Below are 14,663 nucleotides of genomic sequence, written 5' to 3' on the forward strand. Positions count from 1 at the left end.
AGTATGTGTGGGACTGGTGGGAGTGGCAAGGCGCCAGGCTGCCCTTATCAGCCCCTACGGCCCAGTCACCACTCCCGAGAGATGGTCGGGGAGGGAGCGAGGAGTCCCTTTGTTGTTTTCTCTGATCTACGACCGGCCTTTATGGCATGCTCTAGATCACTATCACTGTGGGAAAGACAGAAAGAAGGTCCAGGGAGGGTGTGTGTGTGTGTTTATGTGTGATCAACTGAACAACCTCTGCCTTTGACTCTCCGACAACTATCGCAGGGCCTGCCGCTGCTGATATTGCTCGTAAAGAAGCTCCCAGCCAGCTGCAGGGACGCAGGCAAATGATAAGAGTGAACTTTGACCTCTCGGTTCACCAGTCACACTAACAACACAGACATCAATGAAGTCATGAGGTATAACGACCCATTATAGGCAATATATGACAGAGGCAAACTAAACTATGTTTATCTTGTCATCTGTATTGTGAACATCATATGATATCAAGTGCAAATAAATTTGCATTGTCACGTGAATGAAATTATGTTAATAACTTGCAATAATAAAATAAATTATTTGTTCACTAAATATATTTTAAAGGGATACTCAGGTGAACGCAAATGAAGATTTAAAAAAAAAATAATCCATATCTGTGTGTGGGACCTCCAAAGTTGATGGTTAAAAAAAACACACAAAGTGAACACAACGATAATCCATATAACCCTATTGATGAATCAATGACTTCTGAAGCAAAACAATAGGTGTGTGTATGAAAAATACAAATATTTCAAACTCTTTAATACTTAACTGACATACACAGGTTCATGAGTTCACGTTTGACAAAAACTTCCTCTGTGCTTACGCCTCACTTCTTGCACGGGTTTCACTATGCGCTCACGTCATGCTTCACAATGTGCTCATATTTACATCAAGCGTGAACTCATGATCTCGCGTTTGACATTTGTCTGGAAGCGATGCTTTGTAGATAAAAAAGTTTAAAATATCAGTATTTATCTCACACACACCTATTGCTTGGCTTCAGAAGACATTGATTGATCAACTGGGGTCGTAGGGATTACTGTTGTGTTCACTTTTTTACATTTTTAAAGCGGCAACTTTGGAGGACCTGTACACTTGGACTCACAGAGATGGATTATTTTTCTAAAAGTCTTCATTTGTGTTCATCTGAAGAAAAAAAGTCATATACCTCTAGGATGGCATGAGCACTGTAAAACTGAACAGTGAAATTAATGAAATGAAATGAGTTCATTTAACTCAAATAATAATGAAAGTTCATTGTACTTAAAAGAAAAAAGTTGTGTGAACTCAGAATTTGATTGTAGTAAGCTGAACTTAATATGATTGAGTAGCAGCAGATTTCAAATTCCCAGCATGCTTTGCATCAGACTGTATAAGGAAAATAAATGTTGAAATTAAGTGTTATTTTGTGTGTTTTTGCACAAGATTAACATAGGGAGACATAAGATAGTGTCTATTGCTGTGTTATGTTTGGATTTACAGGGGATTCTGTTATGTTAGTTTTGTACGGTTACCATTCTGGTGAAGAGTAGAGCATGTTGTTAGGTTGAGGATGGGCTGCAAAACTTTTAAGACCACATATACTATATGTTGTTTGATTATATACATGCAAGTATATAATGACATTCTCTTTGATAGTGTTTTGAGGTAATAAGTTTGCTGAGGTAATAAGTTTTGTTAATGAGTTTTGCAGCCAACTAGGGTTTTTTGTTTGTTTGTTTGTTTTTTGAAAGTGCTCAAAAAAGGGGATGCTACAAAAATAATACATTCGATTCAATTTGCATCTCTGTGCGGCTGAAAAATAACCTCACATTTTTTTCGAATTAAATATTGACAATGTTTTGGATCCAGTACTCGACCTTCGACCTCTTAGTATCGTCCATCTTAAAATTCTGAGTGGCCTGTGGGAAACGAAAGTGAGATAATTAGTACCAAATTGATTTTTATTTTTGATTTTGCTTTGCTTTTTAGCAGTTGAAAGCCAATGTGCCCAGACAGGGAGGCTGACCATTCTCCTTCCAAACCATAAACATGAGCCGTCTGTGACCGTGAGGTCATCTGGCAATCTGTAGAAGGTTGGGCTGTTAGCTGAGTCATAAATGAGTTCATGCAGGTGCTGTCAGAGAGTGAGGGTAAATTACCCCTCACTCACATGACCTCAGTACCCCATGCACTCAATTAAAGACCTAATGAGTCACCCAGCCAACCACGTTAGACATGCAATAAATGAATAAGGCCGCACTGGCACCAGTGATGTCACCTGTATTTGAAAATAAAAGGATAGGGCCACAAAACCGTCAGGGCTCTGGAGACCAAGTATAAGTGAGCTGAACTTTAACCTGCATGGAGTAGCAGGTCTGAAGTCGTAGACAGCCTGGGTTGTTGAAGGCTCTATTGTGATGTGTTATGGGGGTTGGCACCTATGCTCATACAGTTGTTCTTGCTGTATTCAGACTTTTAAATGATACTCAAGGGACCCACGCTGGACAGATGAAAAGAATTTACAATGATGTGTGAGCTGCGATGAGAGGAACGATCAGAAAATAAAATTTGTCATGTCAAACAGCAATGGAAGACCAAGACTTTTATAGATCTTATGTTCCCGGAGCAAAAGTTAACCTCAGATGGAGTGAGAGCGTAAATTTGGCTCACATGGATTTATGAAAGAGAAGATTATTACCTTTTCAAGTGTAAATACTACAACATCTTCCTGTCTGAACAAACGTGATGTAATAATTTACTGTTTAGATTCCATTTGTTAACTTTAGTTAATGCATTTTGTAACATGAACTGATTTTTTATTCATCTGGACTAATGTTATTTATAAATATACTGTTGTTCATTGTTACTCATGTTCATTCATGATACACAATGTCAATTTATACAACTTGAAATGTTAAAAATGTATTAGTATATGTAGGAATAGTTTGCCGAAAAATTAAAACTCTGAAATATGAATAAAATGAAATATCTTCTTTTGTTTTCCACAGAAGAAAGAAGTTATGCAGGTGTGAAATGACATGAGGGTGAGTAAATGATGACAGAATTTTCATTTTTGGGTTAATGTCTCTTTACCATTAATCACGATTAATAAATGCTGTAAAATGTAGTCAGTGTTAGTTGATGTCAGCTAGTGCATTAACTAATGTTGCCCTAAAGAACCTAAATATAAAGCAGGGTCATTAGCAGGGCTTGACATTAACTTTTTTGCTGACCAGCCACTGTGGCTAGTGGTTTTCCAAAGTTACTATCCACTCAGCATTTTCACAGGCCACAATTTTGACATTGATACTAAGGGGAAAAACTGCCATATATGTGACTCTGGACCACAAAACCAGTCATAAGTCGCACGGGTATATGTGTAGCAATAGCCAACAATACATTGTATGGGTCAAAATTATCGATTTTTCTTTTATGCCAAAAATCATTAGTATATTAAGTAAAGATCATGTTCCATGAAGATATTTTGTAAATTTCCTACCGTAAATATATCAAAAATGTATTTTTGTGAGTAGATATGTATTGCTAAGGACTTCATCTGGACAACTTTAAAGGGGATTTTCTCAATAGAGAAGAAATCCTCAGATTCCAGATATTCAAATAGTTGTATCTCGGCTAAATATAGTCCTATCCTAACAAACCATACATCAATGGAATCAGCTATCAGATTATGTATAAATCTCATTTTCAAAAAAATTGACCCTTATGACTGTTTTTTTGGTCCAGTATCACATATATATTTTTAATATTATTTCACAATTTGACAGCAGGTATATTAGGCTGCTGTCACTTTAAGACCTGACGCATGGATCCATTGTACTGTTACACATGCATTTTCTTTCTCAACTGTTTATGTTCACTTAAAACATAACTGACTCTGTTTAAATGACCAAGACAGGCATTTTGACATTATTTTGTGTGTATTTGACTGTTTAAGCGCAATAAGCAGGGAAAAAGAACTCTATTTAGTACTGAGAGGTGGCTTTATGTGCGTGCAATCCCACAACGAAATTCAAGCCCTGTAATACCAACAATATTCAACTCGCTGTCGGAGAAAGCAAGAAAGTGCAGCTGATATCGTGTATCTATTCTGCCAAAAATGAGTATTGGAAGCGGTTCATATATTTAAGTATCGATATGTATCAAAAAATCAATTTATTATCATTAACTAAAACTAAATCCATAAAAATAAAAAACATTTTCAATACTTGAAATATAATAAACATTAACTGAAATAAAATGAAATAAATAAAAACTTTGTTTGATTTCAGCTACTTGCCAAGGCAATATTTCTCATTTTCATTTAGTTTAGATGAAGTAATAAAATAACTAAAACTAAAAACTAAAATTTTATAAAAACTATTAAAACTAATAAAAATGACAAAAACTAAACTTTACTAAACTTTAACTAAAATTAATATGAAAAGTGAAAATAAAATCTAATTCAAAATATTAACAAAAACTATAATAGTATATCAAGGATACTAAAATAACACTGTTGTAAGTATCGCCAATTCGATTACACTGCAGTGTTGTATAACAAAAAGTCTTCAGAAACATTGGTCTACTCCATTATCTTCACATTTTAGCCATCCATACATGAACCCCTAACCGAAATGTGTGTTCGTTTTGTTACCCCATACAGGACGTCAGTTGCATTTTGAAATTCTCTGTGAGGAAGCAGAAGACATGTAAATATTACAAAATAAGCTGTTGGATCTGCATATGCCGAGTGCTGTTGCTTAAGGCAGAGTACGGAGACCTCCCACCAGCTCAACCAGTGACAAAGCTGCATGACAATGGCAGGACTGATCTGTCATGGGCTGCCTTGTCAGGAGAGCTCACCTCCTGGGGCTCCATCAGAATATATGATAGGGAGAGGCACAGGCCTGAGGTGGACACACCCTGACCGCAAACTGCAGACCATTCCGCTCAACAAGGCCTGTGCTGTTCTTGCCTGTCAGCTGCAATCTTAGGCAGCATGCTAAGAAAGTAACAATGTTCTGCCTTGAAAATTCATTTTAAAATGGTAGGCGGTTGAAATGTGTATGTAATTTTACTGGTCAAAGGCTATTATGTTCCTCTTGCGTGACCAGGAAAAAGCATACAAACTGTCACCCGACTTTGCAAATGCTGAGTAAACCAGAAGTAATGAGGCCCGGGCCTACGCAAGTGTGCAGTAAATCTACATTCTAACTGACAACATCCACTTTAGAGGGTGTTAATGTTTCACACCTTGAGGCCAAGAGCCTGTAATGAAACAGCTTCCTTTTGCAAACACTCACACCCATCTCCCCTGGTGAGTGTTACTCAAGATTTTTTTTTAAAGACCCTTGGCTTTCATATTTCCCAACAAGATTGTGGTTCGTTGGTTGGTTGGTCCTTCAGTTTTGATTTCTGGCCATATACATGGTAAAATCCTGAGACCCAAGTCGTGTTTTAAATCTGCAAATCAGTAGGCTTTTTTTTCCCTCTCAGTAAATGTATCCAAGATGCAGTTATCTATGGCCGGTTTTAAACCTGGGCTGGTAATGCCTGACTTTGGTTGAAAGTAAATCAGATTCTTATTGGCCTCAAAGGACACTCATAAAAATCAGTATCTAGCTTTGAATTGCCCTTTATGGTTATGTATGAAATAATTACAGTTGTTTTTTTTTATTTGGACTCATTTTTATGTATTTGTATATTTTGTATATTATATTTGCCATATCTTTAATACTTTTATTCAGCAAGGACAAATTAAAATATTTTTTAAAATGTTATTCTGAATTAAAGAATCCTGGGGGAAAATGTATCACCATTTCCACAAAAAATTAAGCAGCACAACTGTTTTCAACATTGATAATAATAAGAAATGTTTCTTGAGCACCAAATCAGTTCAAAATGATTTCTAAGGATCATGTGACACTGACGACTGGAATAATGGATGCTGAAAATTCAGCTTTGCCATCACAGAAATAAATTACATCTAAAATATATTAAAATAGGAAACAGTCTTTTTTATAATAATTAAATTTCACTTTTTTTTTTTTTTTTTTTTTTTTTTTTTACTGTATTTTTGATCAAGTCAGTGAGCACAATAGACTTATTTCAAGGGAAAACTTTTAAAAAATCTTACAGATCCCAACAGTATCGTTTATCGAACAGTATTTTAGGTTAAAATAATAAAACATTGGCTTATGAGAACAAAAGTATATTATCTTTTTGCTGTTAGGTATAGTGTTATGTGTATGGGAATTGTAAAGAATTTCTTGTTCCCTAACAATTCAGATACCCTAATGGTACCATTAATGGTTCTTTTAGTAATAAACATTTGAACAAAGAAAAATCTACTCCACTGAAAAATTATGATTTCAATTATAATTAAAACTGTTCTTGCAAAAGTGTGTTTCCGCATACTTTTTCAAGGCTGCATAATGAAATTCAGTAATCGGCCTTAACTATTTTAAATAGCAATATGGTTACAGTTTTTTCCATGATTCACTTTTGACATTCTACTAACTATAAAGTAACTTTGCAACTACATGTCAACTCTCATTAGAGTATTAGTAGACTGTAATAGACTGTTAGTAGACTGATAGGTTAGGGTTAGGTGTTATGGTTTGAGTAAGTAGAATGTAGTTGCAAAGTTACTTATATCTGAGTATTTTAGTATTTCATTCGCATCAACCATTAATGTAACCGAACGTCATTTGCTTCAAGTATTTTTATAATAGATCAGCCCTAGTTGAGAATATATAACAATGGCTGATTATCCAGTATTGTTCAATGAAATAAACTTTATTGGCACCTTTCAGCTTGTAGTATCAGGTTTCTTTGATTTGTTGCAAAAAAAGAAGGAATTTCTCTGTTTTTTGTTGATGCTAATCAGCCAGTCCAAACATTGCAACAGTCTTGAAGTGGAGCCCGTGTAAAAGACCAAAGCAGAGTACACATACAACTGATGAGCAAACACAAACCTAAAGTCAAATCTTGTGAGACAAGCTACACAGTCTTCATCAGCAACAAAGACATGTTCCAGTATCATTGTTGGCACGATAGAGAGAAATAGAGAGGTTTGTTGACCGAGGGGATCGGGACAGCAAACAGACAGAGCAGCTTGGACCCTGTCCCACATCTGTCTCGCGTGCACTGCCTATTGGGCTGCAAGATTTGAGGGATTGTCCTCTCTCAAGAGGGCTGAAGCCAGTCTTTATCTCCAGCCAACACAATGTGATAAAAGGTTGTAATTAGCAGTACAGCAAACATAAAAACCTGAGCTGAGCGCAGTGAAACATTGGCCATTTGGGGTATAACAGGTCTGTGTGTTTGCCCCATCACCCTATAGCTAAAATCTCTGAACTAATCCGAAATACAGAGACAAACACACATATACCCCAGAATAGTGATGGGTGGGTGGGTCTGTAAAGTAACTGCTCTTTGACCTCCCACTCTGATCCTTATAGTTTCACAGTATTAAAATGCTAATATCAGTAGCATTTTGTACCAAGAAACACTGAGTTAGGAAACACCTGCCATGTTGCTCGTGATCAATGAGGGGTCTGAACAGCCTGTTTGAGATTTATAAACAATAATAGTCTAAAATCTCAAAGCCCCCATTTCAAATGGCATCGTAATAAGGGATACATTGTTATAAGAAAACATGATATGCAAATATATTTACTGTGGAGCCATGTAGACTGTGTTTGGACATAGGGCTAACAATTTATTACACCAGTGACAAGACAAACTTTTTAATGTCATCTAGTAAGTCTCTGTATTTTAGGATCTTTGTTTTATTTTCCTACTTTACAGGGCTTCTTAAAATGGTAACATTGTCTTTTAATACAGCTCTGTTGTTTGAGGCGAGGTTTGTAGTAAGGTTATGCATAATTTCAGCCACTGTTTTGCACTTGAATAAAATAATATCTTTTGATAAATATCATTCCTAGAGGAAGGCATTCACATATCCTTGCATCCTTACATCCTTATCCTCAGAGAGAATCCTCATGGAGAATTATTGTTAATATCTTTTATTATAAAGTTAATAAGAAATATGGGTTGCTTAAAGCAAAATCACAAGAAAATAAACAAGATTTAAAAATATATGCATCACTGCAACCAATTACCAGTTCACAATTTTCTTCAAACATTGCAGGTATCAATTATGCAATTACAAATATTTTAAATATAGCAGTCAAATGTTGGTTTGATACTTAAAGAGACTTAAGTGTACAAAAATAAAGTATGTTTACAAAATCAATAAATATATTTGAATGTGCAAACCTTTCAACCCATCCTTTTACTAGGATTAGTCTTGCATCTTTTTTAAATGAGTATATTTGCTCATTTATGTGTACTGAAGTGCACTTTCACAATATAGTTGGCCACTTCTTTGTAAAATGAGGTAAAAGTGCTATCCTGAAATGAGTAAAGTGCTTGAGAGGTCCTTTAGCCCATAGAGGGTCTGTGAGGGCAAAGTTTCCCCACTTTCCCCATTGCTTGCCTCTGAACGTTTCTTGAGTAAAGGGGCACCTCTTTGAAACCAAAATGGAGGGAAAAAGTAACAAAGGCTTATTCTCTCAATTGCCTGATCGAAAAGTTTCCCCTACTACAATAAACTCACATAGAAACATGACTATTCTGGGCTAAATTAGCATTCAGACAATAGCCAGTCCATGTACAGCTCAAGCTTCACACACTTTACAGTCTATCAGGCCAAACCAGAGTAGTACTCGCTTTCCCTAAAGACCCACCTCTTTACATCTCTATGGGGCAACTCATTAGCTAAGTAGAAACTCCTCTTTTCTTATTGCATCTCCGTCTTTTGTGATAATGTCAGCTTTTGTTTCCTTTAAATGATCCTAAACAAGGCCCATTTTGCGGTTAATACATATTTACAGCCATGTAAGGTTTTTGTGGGGATCCTGTAGTTTTATTTCTGAGGGTGTCATTCCCTGAGCAATAAAATCATTAACAAGCTGTTGAGGGGTAATTGTTTAGCCATTTTAATTCTGTTTCTGCAGACTTCAGTGAGTCTGTAACATTTGAGGAGACAGATGGCCAGACAACACAAGCTAACTTTAGTACCCGACTTTAGCCCCACACTGACTAATATGCTGAAGATGAAGCTGAAATCAAAGTAAAATCTAAAGTAGCTACCACATAAATGTGCTATAAAGACTAGATGGCACATGCTTGCGAATTGACATCCTAATTAAAAATCCTACAATTTTGAAACCATTTCTACAAAAATATATAAAATGAAAAATGTATGTGAGATGCTAAGGTAAGTTTACCACTTGGGAAATAGTAAATCAGATTTAAACGTTTTATTGGATAAGCCCAATCTTAGGAAGCACAAAATTAGATTTTTGGTTTATTTGACTCATCTCTGTTTATTTGATTGAACAGCATGAAAGAACAGGAAACCTAAAATTATAACAAATCTGGTTTGAAATCCGATTAAAATCAGATTTTTTAAGCAGATTTGGACATAGCATATACATGAATATGTAGAGAAAATAGTACAGTAATGCTTCCAATACGCATTTTGTCAATGGCACCACCACAGCAGCGAGATGTCATGATGGATATGAGCAAAAGCAAACTTTCACATTTTCTGTCCCCTCTTTTTACAAATGACAGCTACACTGTCTGAACAAACAGATCAGATTTCAAAACAAAACAGGTTTAGGTGTGAACGAAGCGTGAAGCTTTACAGAAACATCTGCAACAGTCCCATTAACATCAGCATTTCCCAAAGGATATCACAACCAGTACCCAGGGTCACATCAACACGTACAAGCCTGGACACCAGCATTGTTCATGGTCTGATGAAATTGCCTTGTTATCTGTCAGTGTTTCTGTTTTCTAACCCCCCTTCCCTTTACAGTAGACTCTTGGGTGAGGGGTCATCCATTGAATGAAGAGGGCATCTGTGGTGATCCGTGAAAAGGGACGAGGGGAGAACAAAAGATGGAATCCCCTTGGTTACAAAGACAAAGGAGACAGACACAAGGCCCGAAAGATCGCCCAAATCATCTCCTGTCGACAATGACAAGTTTCTAAGAACAAGCGAGGATAAGGGGGGATCGGTGGGAGATAAGCTGCGGTCCTGTTCGGAGATTTGAGCACGAGCCACTAATTCCACTCTGCTTAGCACACAATTAATTTCTCTTTCTGCCAATGTAGCCTTGGTCCAAATGAGTCCAGAGACTTTCAACTCCATCTTAAGTGATCAAACAGTGGAAATAAGTGTTGAACAGATGTCACAAGACAAAAAAAAAAAAAAAGGCCTAAGAACAACACAAAGCCTTCCAAAATTATATATACATTTTCCCTTTAAACTTAATTTTGTGCCACATTATGGTAATTAACTATATATATTCAACTTATATATATATATATATATATATATATATAGTAGGTAGTTCAACCAAGCTGTTGTTGGTATATATGTGACTATTACCTAAAGTATAACATTTTGATTCTGTGTAGCTGGTTTCTACGGAGCCCCGGACATGACATGCAGGAAAAAAATAGTAGGCTAAATTGTGCGCATAATTTTCTATTTACTAATTACTATTTTCGTTTCGTATTAATAAGTCGTTTGCACGATTTTGTAAATCGAGGGAACGAATTAGTAGATCGTGTGCACAATTTAGTTTTTTCTTCTTGCATGTCATGTGCGGGGCTCCGTAGGTTTCATATTGCAAATGTTAGTTTCTTTTGTACTTTTTGTGGTTAATATTGCAATATTTGTGTTAGTAGTTTAAGCTTATCAGCACACCCTAATGAGCTGGATAGTAGAGATTTATCAGTGGTGTTCCCAAAGTTGTTAACAAACCTATACAATATATGCATGTAGCGTAATGATGTCACTTTTGTTGAAAATGTTTTGTTGACATGATTTGGATTTCCTGGGTCTAAATCCAGGTACTGGGGAGTAGAGGAAATTCTTTCTCACAAAAAAGGGACAATATAGTTACCCATGCTGAAAACGATGCCCCTGCTGACTTTTACATGACAGTCAATGTAGCAAGAAGCTAATGCCTCAACAGGCTTAGCGAGTAACAAAAGTATCCAGCCTCTGAGAGAGTCAGCCAATATTCTTGGGCCTATTAAAGCACCTGCCGGTTCAGGAACTCCTCTCTTCCGATGGACAACTCAGGGGTCTAGATTAGGCGCCTGTAGCGCAGACATCCTCCAGGCTTCCTTCTCTTAAAAGCCACCCCACAGGATATCATGTCCTATATCCACAACCCTACAGCTACACTTAAACCTAAGAAGATCTGTCCCTCCCCCATTTTACCTCACTCTTTGGCATTTCTCATGGGTACTCAAAACCAAATTCTTTCTCATGAGTTGATAATTAGGACTGAATGTGTGGTGAAATATAGCTTAACTTGTAAATAATAAAGCGACAGTTCACCAAGTAATGAAAATTCTGTCATTATTTACTCACCCTCATGTTTCAAACCCATAATTCCCTAAATTCAAATTTGGAAAAAGGTTATCAGGGAATAACTAAAACACAAACAGGTATTCTTGAACAATTGCTTGGCCTGTTGTCTTTAAGGTAGTGACTGGCATTTCAGTGTGTTATGAGTTATATTCCACAGCAAATCAATTGGCCACTGGGGTCCAGAGATAAGGTAGTACTAGTTTGTGCTGGCCAACGCACATAACCCTACTTCCATCAATCTTTGTCCCCTGACTCTCTCACAAGGCACTCACTGGTTGATTCCTCTATCAAACGCTCCTCAACAAACAAAGACAACAGATGCTGTTATCAGCATTCTGCTTGAGGCAGTTCAGTTTAGGCCACTATTCAGATCTCCATATTATCTTTGAACATAACATGTCATTTTTACAGCCACAAGTACAAATGCTCAGTACAAAGAACATTAAGATGTTAAAATAACCTATATGATTCTTGAATAATTAAAAAAAAAATAGGAGTAATTCAAACTATGAGAAATAAAATGTACACAGTCAAGATGCTGGTTATTTGTTGATCTTAAACAAGCAAGCAGAACATTACTTCACGAATGCTAAACCTTGGATTAATTGTTCATCGAGGTATTCACTCAGGTATTTGCATTTCCTGTGTTGACCACATAGTGTGTGATTGTGATGCCATAGCAGGGGTTCTTCAGGTTGGTTTGGAGGGAAACACCTGCAATGACGACATACACACACCTCAGGGCTGAGAGGTAGGGGGCGAACTGTATGGTGCCAGGTTCCTATTGGGCTATTCACAAATAGAGTAAGTTAGTAATTATGCTGCCAACATCTAAAAGCTTTTAACAACACTCAACACTGCAGCTCATGAGCGAGGAGCACAACAGAATTGACCATTAAGTAGAGTAGACAAATAAAGCACAGATGGATTGTCTCTAGCTATCCTACTGTGAGACAAAATTTGTTAAAATCTGATGATTGTGGATTTGGAATCTTTAGGAAAACATCTCCAGCTTGTTTCCACACCTATTTATTTGTTTCCACACCACATATTTAATGTTGATGTAAAATCCAGAGTAATCTCCTCTTTCTTTACTATTTTATTGTCATTGCACATTAGATGCTTCAGATTTGGTGCAACAGAAACTATCAAAAAAGGACATGTGTGCTCAGACACAAAAGATGTGATCCTTGTGGCCTTTAAGGTTAGAAATCCCTCTACACAATCACCAAAAATGAAAAAGCAATGTGGACCATGACAAAAAACAAAAGAGCATCAAAAGTTTGATACAAAACCATCTCTTTTTGCCATGCTCTGGTCAGTGGGTCGACCAGAGGAACGGTCAGCGTAGCAAATCTACAGCTCTCCATCATCCTGAAAGCTGTGTCCAATCGCATTCATCCAGAGCAGCAGGTAGCCCACATGCTACAGCCACTGCTCTGACCATCTCCTCCCATTGGCCGAGGCTCTCTAACCAGTTCATGGGTCACTGGCCTGGCCGGACACAAGCGATGCTCATGACAAATGTGGTTTGGGGTGGCTAGCGAAGTGATTAATGGCTGTTCAGATTACAGGCCGAACCACACTACAACACACCCGCTGGGCATCAAGCTCAAACAGCAAGGCCTTTGTCAGATGCCATTCTCCCTGTTCCCCATGCACAACCTGCATTGTGACGTTCTTCTTGAAGTTTGCATGCCTGAAGTCGCTGCTTTGGTGGATGAAATACGGCAGACATTTTCAGATGGCCTTTGTGGATTGTTCTCGTATTTGCATGCCAAAAGCTTGAGGCTTTTATATGATTTTCGATGTTTGAAGATCACATTTTCATTAGTTGTGGTGACCATCTCTCCAAAGGCGAAATCAAGAAATGGCATTGTCACTCATCCCTCTGACAGTAGTTTATCTAATGCCAAACCAGTTAAGTGAATCCATGGCACTTTTGCTCAACGGAATAAGGCGACAGGCATATTTTCATTGCCCTTTTGTTCTTGTTAAGCGATTATGAACAGATGGGCTTCTTCTTACATTTTCTATGTTGGATGTAGATGTCAAAACTACATGCAAACTACAAAGCAAACCTTTTTTAAATTATCTCACATGAAAAACTCATTTTAAAATTCTTCGCCATTACTCACGCCATTCATGAGGCTCTAATGAGTCATTATAGCTGCGTGCGTCGCTGAAAATAAGATCGATGGCGTCTTTGTGAGCAATCTTAGCAACCGAGACAGTTGTGTTTTATATTATTGCACATGAATATTAATACATTAAATAGATAGGAATTTAGTGAGTCACAGTTTTGAATTGTGCAACCTATTCAAGGCTGAATCAAAGGCGCAGCGATGTTTCTTAGCTTGCTGAAAAGCCCCAGCAGCTGCCAGCGTGTGTGGGTGGACTGTTTGTCTGCATCGGACCAGGGAGACGGGTCTGGAAAGCTCCTCACCCTTTCAACTAATTGGCCGTGGGCTGGCCCTGAAATTTATTGGCATTTGCGTGATAAACTGCCGGCATTGTATCCTTTTCCTATTGTGTGTTGCAGGAAATAATAGCCCCCCTCACCAGATATGGAGCCTGTTCTGGTCAAAGGACATAGAAAGGCAGCATGGGTCCTGAGGTGACTGACCCGCACTGTGGGACGGTGGTATCCTCCTTGGCCATATCCCGCTGCTGGAAATTAGTCGTCAACAGGCCTCTCTTTCTACTGGTGTCAAGCGTGGGCCCCTGATGAGAGATTTGTTGATTTGATAACTTGATTAGACTGGCTTATTTTAGGGTACGGTGGCTGGAAAGCACATGGTGGTGACTCTCCATCTTCACTTGTATCATTTAAACCACCTTTCTGAACCATGAAGTTAAATGTGACCTTTGACCCTGAGCCGCTACATACCTTGGATTTAGATTTATGACTGGTTGTCATCAGCCTGAAAGTGCCACAATTAACAAAGTTGAGGCTGGTTTATGATTGATTTTTGACATTGCATGAACCCATTTTATATCTAAGTTAAGGGTAAACTTAAAAGCCTTATTTTAAGCTGCTTAAAGGCATGTAGTATTATGAGCGGACAGGGTTTGTAAAAGTTTCACAGAAAGTTTGACAATTAACTTCCACAACACCTAGACTTGGTAATGAGCTTAATAAAACTCTTCATACCAATGGCCTGCTTTTAGAGTCTAAGGGCCTAATTAAAGG

The 14,663-nt window shown here is 37.5% G+C and overlaps 1 long non-coding RNA gene across 1 annotated transcript; it reads left to right on the forward strand.

Annotated features, from left to right (window-relative positions):
- The first annotated feature begins 2,128 nt into the window (after positions 1–2,128).
- LOC127515003 (uncharacterized) lies at positions 2,129–6,797 on the forward strand. Its single transcript, XR_007930747.1, has 3 exons — positions 2,129–2,714; positions 3,015–3,050; positions 4,670–6,797. It is a non-coding gene; the product is annotated as an uncharacterized LOC127515003 (long non-coding RNA).
- Positions 6,798–14,663: the final 7,866 nt, after the last annotated feature.

The sequence above is a fragment of the Ctenopharyngodon idella genome, chromosome 6 (assembly GCF_019924925.1).
Source record: "Ctenopharyngodon idella isolate HZGC_01 chromosome 6, HZGC01, whole genome shotgun sequence".
NCBI classification, from domain to species: domain Eukaryota; kingdom Metazoa; phylum Chordata; class Actinopteri; order Cypriniformes; family Xenocyprididae; genus Ctenopharyngodon; species Ctenopharyngodon idella.